The following is a 9913-nucleotide window of genomic DNA, read 5'->3' on the forward strand; positions in this document are numbered from 1 at the left end:
TACCGAAATCACCCGAAAAAGTCCCAAACCAACCCGAGATGGTCCCTAAAATCAATACTGAAATAGTTCCACAGCAGCAAGGAAGTGATCTCGAATAACCCTCAAATAGTCTTCAAAATAATGCGAAAACAGTCAAAAGTAGTACCGAAATGTTTCGAAATAATTCCTAAATGGTTCCAAAAACTATCCGGAACAAGTTCAGGTATGCTCCCGAAATGGCATCCAAATAATTCCCATCAGCAATCACGAAATAACCCGATATAATTCCTAAATACTTCTCCAGCCTTCGAGAAATATGTGTATAGTTCCGAAGTTGATATCAGACATTATTTTTTAATTATTCTTCAACTTAAAGAAATTCTGTGAAATGTTATAGTTCTATATATAGTATATAGATCAAATGGAATCTCCATTATAATTCTCAAATTATTTTCCAAACTTAGGCAAATATTGAGAAATTGTTTAGTTCTTAGATCTATATCCAGCACCAGTGTTGCCAGGTGATGAAAAAAAAAAAACTAGATTGGCAAAAAAAAAGGTTAGAAAAGGCTAAATTTAGAAAAAAAAGAAGCTAAAAAAAGGCCAGAAATTTTTTTGGTTAATTCATAAAATTTTTTTTATATTTTAGTTTACACATTTGTAAATAAAAACTTATAAACATAACTTAAACATAACTTCTTGTTTCAAAACATATCAGGCACATTTTCCTTGACTAGCAAATGGAATTACTTTAAATGATTGCATATGTGTATATACATAAAAAAATATTACAAACTAATTATTTATATAAAATATTCCCCGTCTGAAGAATCAGAAGAGCTTAAGTATGCGTATAAAGTTTGGCTGTTTACCATAGATATGAGATCATCGGTAATTTCAAAATCATTACAACATTTAGATAAGCGTTTTAACGAGCATCTAATATTGAGCAGCGCATTAAGCATTTTAATTTTTAGTTTGTTCCTTAATTTAGTTTTCAGAATTTTCATGCCACTAAAAATGCTTTCAACCTCCGCGTTACTGAGTGGTAATACTAAAAAACTAAATATGAATCCGACAAGTTCTAAAAAAGTAGGTTCGTTTAATGCATTTTTATGTTCCCGGACTTCCGACCAAAATTTCATGGTGGAGTGTACATTTTTCCATTGTATAGTTATAAGTTTTCGCCACTGCAGCTCTATTAATGCTATTTGACTTGAAGAATTACTGTACTTCGCTTTTTCAAAGTAAGAAAATACATCTGGCTTTGAAACTTTCAACGAATTTTCAGCAGAAAAAGAATTAAACCCTTGTAGAGAACTCATATTATTAGGTATTAGGTGTTCACAGGAACTATTGAAATTACTTTATTTTAGAAATTATTAAAAACACATTCGGAGTAAAAAAGGCTAGAAAAAAGTCACGAGTTCGAGGCTAAAGGCAAAATAAAAAGGCTAAATCTAGCCTCGAAAAGGCTAACCTGGCAACACTGTCCAGCACATTTCTCCAGTTGATATTCCCAATTAGATATCGAGTTAAGGTGAAGTTGAATATAAAAATATTCTTCTAGGTGGCACCACCATCGAGTTGAGGTGAAGTTGAATATAAAAATATTTTTCTAGCCGGCACCACAAAAAGCAACCGCTGTTTCTTGACGAGAAATAAACAGGTGATTATTAGTATTAATGAAGCGTTATAAATTAAAAATAATGTTCACATTTTCTATTTCATTTTCATGAAAATACTGCAGTATTAGAATCTTAGGAACCATACATTTGAGCCTAATTAAAGAATCGCCCTTGAGTATATGTTGAGAATTGAGAAACAGCATTTTTTGTATTTTAAAAAAATCCCTCATTGCTAAGAAAGCTGTGATTCTCAAGTTGAGCCACTGTTGTAGTTATCGACTTGAGCTTTAATGTGACCTAAGCGCAAAGGTTTATTAGGTTCTGAATAATTACTTAACATTCCCGAAACCATCCTAAAATGGTCGTCAAAGCACACCAACAAATAGTCCAAAAAAGTACGAAAACTGTCCCGAAATGGTCCTACTATAGTTCCCGAATAATCTCGAAATGATCCTTAAGTAGACCCGCGCAGTAATCCCAAAGCGGAGCGGACATCATTGCGAAAATGTCAGTTATTTGTTATTGGATGTTCCTAATGTCATTCCACAAAGATTCCAACCATCAGTCTGAAAAAATCTCGTTAAGTAATAATCTCTTCATTTTCTATAAATTGTCTCGCGAATAATCTTAAAGTTATATTTACCGTTTCAGTTTATGTATAGCCCCGAAATAGCTCTATAATTTTGTTGCTGTAACGATAATGAAACTCCACTAAGATTTTAGTGTTATCGACGTTGCTCCATTAAGGTACTAGCCCGACTATTTTCGGAACCTTCTGAGCCCCATCTATATTTTTGACCACGTTGAATCTTCTGAGTTCCATCTATATTTTTGTCTCAAAGTTAAAATTCTAGCCCTTAATGCTTGCACATCTACTTTACCCAAAGATATTAAAAAATTTTCACAAATATATGAGATTTACCCATTCCGCTCATTTCATATTACACCAAACGTAGTGTACAAGCTCTACGCCAGCAACTCATGAAAGCTTGCAAGGTTCGTAAGCACTGATGATCTCATGGTTACTAGGAAATTGCAAGTTTGAGTGACTTGCCTTTGGGTTCGCGAGTGTTTATCACACACAATAGCTGTTTTTATACTCAGTTGAGGAGAGCTCACAGAGTATGTTAAGTTTGATTGGATAACGGTAGGTTGTACATATATAAAGGAATCGAGATAGATATAGACTTCCATATATCAAAATAATCAGGATCGAAAAAAAAATTGATTGAGCCATATCCGTCCGTCCGTCCGTCCGCTAACACGATAACTTGAGTAAATTTTGAGGTATCTTGATGAAATTTGGTATGTAGGTTCCTGAGCACTCATCTCAGATCGCTATTTAAAATGAACGATATCGAATGAAAAAAATGCCATAATTCTATACCAAATACGAAAAAGGGATGAAATATGTTAAGGTAATTGGATTGTTTTATTGACGCGAAATATAACTTTAGAAAAAACTTTATAAAATGGTTGTGACACCTACCATATTAAGTAGAAGAAAATGAAAAAGTTCTGCAGGGCGAAATAAAAAACCCTTAAAATCTTGGCAGGTATTACATACATATATAAATAAATTAGCGGTATCCAACAGATGATGTTCTGGGTCACCCTGGTCCAAATTTTGGTCGATATCTGGAAAACGCCTTCACATATACAACTACCACCACTCCCTTTTAAAACTCTCATTAATACCTTTATTTGATACCCATATCGTACAAACTCATTCTAGAGTCACTCCTGGTCCACCTTTATGGCGATATTTCAAAAAGGCGAACACCTATAGAACGAACGCCCACTCCCTTTTAAAAATACTCATTAATACCTTTCATTTGATTCGAAAAGGGGTCCACCTATAGAACTAAGCCCCACGCCCTTTTAAAATAATCATTAACACCTTTCATTTGATACCCATATCATACAAACAAATTCTAAAGTCACCCCTGGTCCACCTTTATGGCGATATCTCGAAAAGGCGAACACCTATAAAACGAAGGCCCACTCCCTTTTAAAAATACTCATTAACACCTTTAATTTGATACCCATATCGTACAAACAAAGTCTAGAGTCACCCCTGGTCCACCTTTATTGCGATACCTCGAAAATGCGTCCACCTATAGAACTAAGGCCCACTCCCTCTTAAAATACTCATTAACTCCTTTCGTTTGATACCCATATTGCACAAACGAAATCTAGAGTCACCCCTGGCCCACCTTTATGGCGATATCTCGAAACGGCGTCCACCTATAGAACTAAGGCTCACTCCCTTTTAAAATACTCATTAACACCTTTCATTTGATACCCATATCGTACAAACGCATTCTAGAGTCACTCCTGGTCCACCTTTATTGCGATACCTCGAAAATGCGTCCACCTGTAGAACTAAGGCCCCTCCCTTTTAAAATACTCATTAACACCTTTCGTTTGATACCCATATTGCACAAACGAATTCTAGAGTCACCCCTGGTCCACCTTTATGGCGGTATCTCGAAAGGGCGTCCACCAATAGAACGAAGGCCCACTCCCTTTTAAAATACTCATTAACACCTTTCATTTGATATCCATATCGTACAAACGCATTCTAGAGTCAACCCTGATCCACCTTTATGGCGATATCTCGAAAAGGCGTCCACCTATAGAACTAAGGATCACTCCCTTTTAAAATACTCATTACGACCTTTCATTTGATACCCATACCGTGCAAACACATTCTAGAGTCACCCCTGGCCACCTTAATGTCTATATCCCTAAATGGCGTCCACCTATAGAACTATGGCCCACTCCCTCATAATATACTCTTTAATGCCTTTCATTTGATACACATGTCATACAAACACATTCCAGGGTTTCCCTCGGTTCATTTTCCTACATGGTTATTTTCCCTTATGTTGTCACCATAGCTCTCAACTGAGTATGTAATGTTCGGTTACACCCGAACTTAACCTTCCTTACTTATTTTACATGCATTTACATACGCACTTAAAATTTATATGGACTGCTAAGTGCATAACTTTATCTAAACTAATGAAATTGTTGCGCATAAAATGACCTAAGGGGTTTGTCTCTCCAATATCTCCCCGTCTTTTTAGTTGCAAATATAAATGTACATACATGTAAAAAAAACACGGCCTTCCTTTGCCTACTCTGGTGCTGTTTATGTGCAAATGATAAATCCAATCCATTTCAAAATGTGGTTAGAACTTTAAACAGCTATTTTTCCTGAGTCAAAAAAGTCCGGGTCAAAAAATTTGCCCAGGTGCAAGTTTATGGGATCCCGGAGATACCCAGAGCATTTTCATGACGAAACATACATCCCTTTAATTTTTCGGACTTTTTCCAAAAAAATCTACAAATAAAAGTAAAATGTGCAATTTTATTTTACAAGTCCGAGAACAAAAGCTAAATCCGGAATTTTAAATTTTAAGGACAAATAAACGTCCGGCCCTATAACTAGGAACGGCTCATCAAAACATAGCAAACTTGCACCTGTTACCATGTTGCCTTGAAATTTGATACATCGCTTTCTGTTAAAGCAAGACGAATTCTGTGTGAAAAAAGGCGTTTCTTTTGGCTGAGTTTTGGTCCCTGGACCCCAGCGTTATACCAGCTGGCGATGTGATCTTATAAAATTCTTTGGAAATTAAAGAGTTTTTAACAATTGTTGTTTCGAAAAGTATGCATTTTTTTGTCCAGAGTAATTAAAATTTTTTTTTTTATTTTGCCGACTCTAGGTCAAAAGTAATAAAACGATTTGGTTTTTTATTTTCGCAATATATATCGATCACCTTCGGAGATCTTCATCAGGGGGCTACAACAATAATACACAATTGAGCTTAGTTTGTAATAACTAATAACAATAATTAAATAAACAATTTTACGTATATAATCACATTCATATTTATATACATACATACAATTTTATTTTTATTTTGCTAATCTGGAAAATTAGTTCAAAGCTACATAACGAACCGAACGGACGCAGATTAGCAAAATAAAAATAAAATTGTATGTATGTATATAAATATGAATGTGATTATATACGTAAAATTGTTTATTTAATTATTGTTATTAGTTATTACAAACTAAGCTCAATTGTGTATTATTGTTGTAGCCCCCTGATGAAGATCTCCGAAGGTGATCGATATATATTGCGAAAATAAAAAACCAAATCGTTTTATTACTTTTGACCTAGAGCCGGCAAAATAAAAAAAAATACTTAATATGAATTTGGAGCTTTTAGGCCGATTTAATTAAATAAAACAAGTTTATTTTTTTATTTCCGACGCGTTTCGACATATTTTCGTGTCTTCCTCAGGGAATCTATTTATTAAATACGAAAAACATATATGTTACAAATACAATAATTGGTATAAATGTTGAATATTAAATCACTTACATTATTTAAACCAGTGGTTTTTGTCACATTTCTTTCAAAATATAAGTACACATATTAATAACAAATGTTGTGTACTTATATTTTTGAAGGAATGCGACAAAAAAAAAAAAATGTAAGGCGCGATAACCTCCGAAAAGATCTAAGGCCGAGCTTCTCTTCCTATTTGCGTCGTGCTCCTATTGATTTTCCCTACAAATCGGCCGGATGGGACCTACATGTTTTATGCCGACTCCGAACGGCATCTGCAAGGCAGATGAGTTTTCACTGAGAGCTTTTCATGGCAGAAATACACCCGGAGCGCTTGCCAAACACTGCCGAGGAACGACCCCGGTTAGGAGAATTTTCTTCTAATTGAAAAACCTTATTTCTAAAATTTTGATGTTGCTTTGCCCGGGGTGTGAACCCAGGGCATACGGTGTGGTAGGCGTAGCACGCTACCATCACACCACGGTGGCCGCCAAATGTGACAAAAACCACTCGTTTAAACAATGTAAGTGATTTAATATTCAAAATTAATACCAATTATTGTATTTGTAACATATATGTTTTTCGTATTTAATAAATAGATTCCCTGAGGAACACACGAAAATGTGTCGAAACGCGTCGGAAATAAAAAAATAAACTTGTTTGATTTAATTAAATCGGCCTAAAAGCTCCAAATTCATATTAAATAACTAAGCAAATATTTGGCCCAACTCAGTCATATAAAAAAAATTACATTTAAACGTATAAAGGTCGCTAAAATCAAATATTAATTAGTAATTAGAAAAGGCAAAAAGAAAAAAATCCGGAAATCAGAACACAAAAATTTTCAAACAAAGACACATATCAATTTTTAATATTTAAGAGTTTTAATTAAATTATAATCCTAAGAAGATTTCTCAATTTGGTATTTTCATTTTTAATCTTTTTACTTTCTTATTGCTTCTTTTCATTTCTTCACAAAGATATAGTTAATCGCTGTGAAATATTTTTCGAGATAGTGGACTCAGAAGTTAAATACCGTTGGAGATGGACGGAAGAAGATTATGATTCAGATTCCAATTAATAAATGATAACGGTAAAGTAATAATAATATGGAAATTTACTAAATAGTTATTTGATAAGGTGTAGATATTTTAATTATATGTACGCACAATAAAACTTACATACATAAGTACATGTTTGTATATGGCTTTAAAATAGGTCAATTTGTATGAAAAAATTTTACTCGATATCACTTCTTGCATATTTAGAGTGCATATAAAGCTTTCAGGAAAAACTTTTACAAGAACCTAACCAACTTTATTTTTATATAAGTAAATATCTTGAAAAGTGTTTCAGACAGCGAAGTGTTCAGACAGCATTTATATTGAAAGTGACTGCTGTTTCGCATACGCAATGAGAACGCAATCGATGGAATGCAGACCCCTGCTGTAGAGCCATATATATGTAACTTCGAAGATGTAAAATCCAATTTTTCCGCAACTTTTTTTCATACGCCGTGATATTCTCTAACGTACATGTGTGAGTACAAAAAAAAAATAGCAACCAAAAGTTATGAACAAAATTTTTTCAGTTATTTTCCTTTTTCGTTTATATTCGTTAACCAATGACAACTTTGAACAATTGTATAACTTAAACTATGTAATATTATGAAATTTTGCATTTTTCAAACTTTTATTTAGAGTCATAAGAAACTTACTGAGCATGCAATTTCTTTTTGACAATTCAAGGTTCGAGCTCGAATCGAACCTTGAATTCTTTATAAATAGGCCGATACAACACAAACAATTTTTTTGCAAATTTTATTTGTTATGCGGCAGAAAATCGTAAACGTTGTTCGCGAAAGAATTGGCAAAAACCCATACGAATTTAACGAATTGAAAGAATTACTAAGTTTTTGTTACCTATTTTTGTTAAATTAAAAAAGCTTTGATGAACTGTTACAAAATGAAAACTTACAAAAGTAAACCAATTTCGAAAACGTTTTCGAAAAAATTCGAACATTCGATAAAAATTCCAAATTTGTATTACTTAAAAAAAATTTCGCTGCATTATTACAAAACGAAAGCGATTGTTACTTATTTTGCAAACATTTTGGAGTAAGTGTGAACATTCGAAAAATTTACGAATTTTTGTTTTTGTTTATTTAAAACAGCGTTGATGAATTGTTACAATATGAAAATTTACAACAGTAAACAAATTTTGAAGACGTTTTAGAAAAATTCGAACATTCGTGATAACTACCATATTTTTATTACTTATTTTTTTTGTTTTAGTTTGAAACGTGTCAATTGTTTCTGAAAGTTCAGCAGTTCATTGGAGCTTGTTTTTAATTAACAAAAATATAGATTAAAAGTAGGTAAAAGTTGCTAAACATTTCCTTTGAAAACCTGTTAAAAATCAGAGTGCTAGTATTCATACATAAGGTTATCCATACTAAGGAGCCCAGCTACCTGTTTCAAAGGCTGCAGTTTCTCCAATCTTCAAGGTCAGTACAGCTTGTCTATACTAGACACAGAACTCTCACCTCTGAACGCCAGTTCTTTATAAGTGCGGTTCGTCTTTGGAACTCTCTTCCTGTTAGATTAAGGCAACTAACTAATACACTGCTTTTCAAAAACGAGGTGACCAGTTTTTACAATAATTACAATAATGGATAAATACTAGTTATGTACAGCATGAGTATATATGAACATATATGTATTCTTTTACAATCTATATATATATATATCTATTTTCTCTAATATGTTAATCTTAGTTATTATTGGTATATTTCACTTTCCTTCCCTCTACTTCTGCTACTACTTTCATCCTTTCTTTCTGTTTAATTAATTACACCTAAGAAGTTAAATTGTATAACACGTGACTGGCACTTTAAGATAATTTTGTTTTAAATTGTTGTGTCAGGATAAACATTTATATGTTAATAATAATAATAATAATAATAATAATAATAATAATTTTATCGAATGTTCGAATTGTTCCGAAAACATTTTCGAATTTGTTTACATAGTTTTTGTTACAATTAGACAAGGTTTATTTTAAGCTAGCAAAAATAAATAAACGAGGAAAATAACTGATACATTAATGCTAGTAACGGTTACAGCTGTTTTTTTTTAAACGAGCGTACATGCTAGGCCACAAATGTATAAAAATACAGATATATTTACATATATAGCTTAGAAATATTAAGTTTACTAACATTTCAACAGCTTATGAACCTGTTCGTTTTTTATCATGTTTGAGTAAATATGTTTATACACAATAAAAAAACGTGGCTCCTTTTCGAAGAACACAAGAGTCTTTCTTCAAATTAACTTTCTCCATAGTTTTTGCTTTGAGTGTAGTTCATTTATAGTACATTAATAAATATAACTATAACAATTGCAATTGAATTTGTATGTTTAGTGAATGGTAAATTATTCAAACAGCAGCGAAGGCTGCAAAATTTCTGTAATATAACGTTCAAATATTATTTAAAAAAATGAATTATTTTGATGTACCTAAATTTATATTAAAACAAAAAATAATAAATTTAAGTTATTACTTACACAAAAATAACGGTAAATGCACAATACTATAATATAGATATTTACTGGTTTATAGACCCAATTGTAGTGGTACACCGTTAAGAAATGTGTAATATATTACTAAGTAACTAATATTTTTTATTTATTTTTTTAACTAATATTGAAAAATTTTAGATTTAATTGAATAATTTGTGCATTACCTAGGGAAGAAGAAAAATGAGGGTAAAGTAATGAAAGTGAAAAAGTAATATTATTAACAAGCGAAACCTGTTTATGTGAACAGCTGTAAATTATACTCATTTAAAGTGAAGAATAACGACAAAGTAAATACATTAAAGACAAACATACTACACTACTTTCAGGTACAGCAGCGAACATAAAAATAGCAGCGG

General features: G+C 32.4%; 1 protein-coding gene across 2 annotated transcripts in view; it reads left to right on the top strand.

Annotated features, from left to right (window-relative positions):
- Positions 1 to 7336, top strand: part of Su(z)2 (Suppressor of zeste 2) — a 48665-nt gene extending 41329 nt beyond the window's left edge. For both annotated transcript variants that reach the window (XM_067774975.1, XM_067774976.1), the window contains exon 7: positions 6954 to 7336. The gene's annotated coding sequence lies outside the window, so the exon portion shown is untranslated. The remainder of the gene's footprint in view (positions 1 to 6953) is intronic.
- Positions 7337 to 9913: the final 2577 nt, after the last annotated feature.

The sequence above is a fragment of the Eurosta solidaginis genome, chromosome 3 (genome assembly GCF_040869045.1).
Source record: "Eurosta solidaginis isolate ZX-2024a chromosome 3, ASM4086904v1, whole genome shotgun sequence".
NCBI lineage: Eukaryota > Metazoa > Arthropoda > Insecta > Diptera > Tephritidae > Eurosta > Eurosta solidaginis.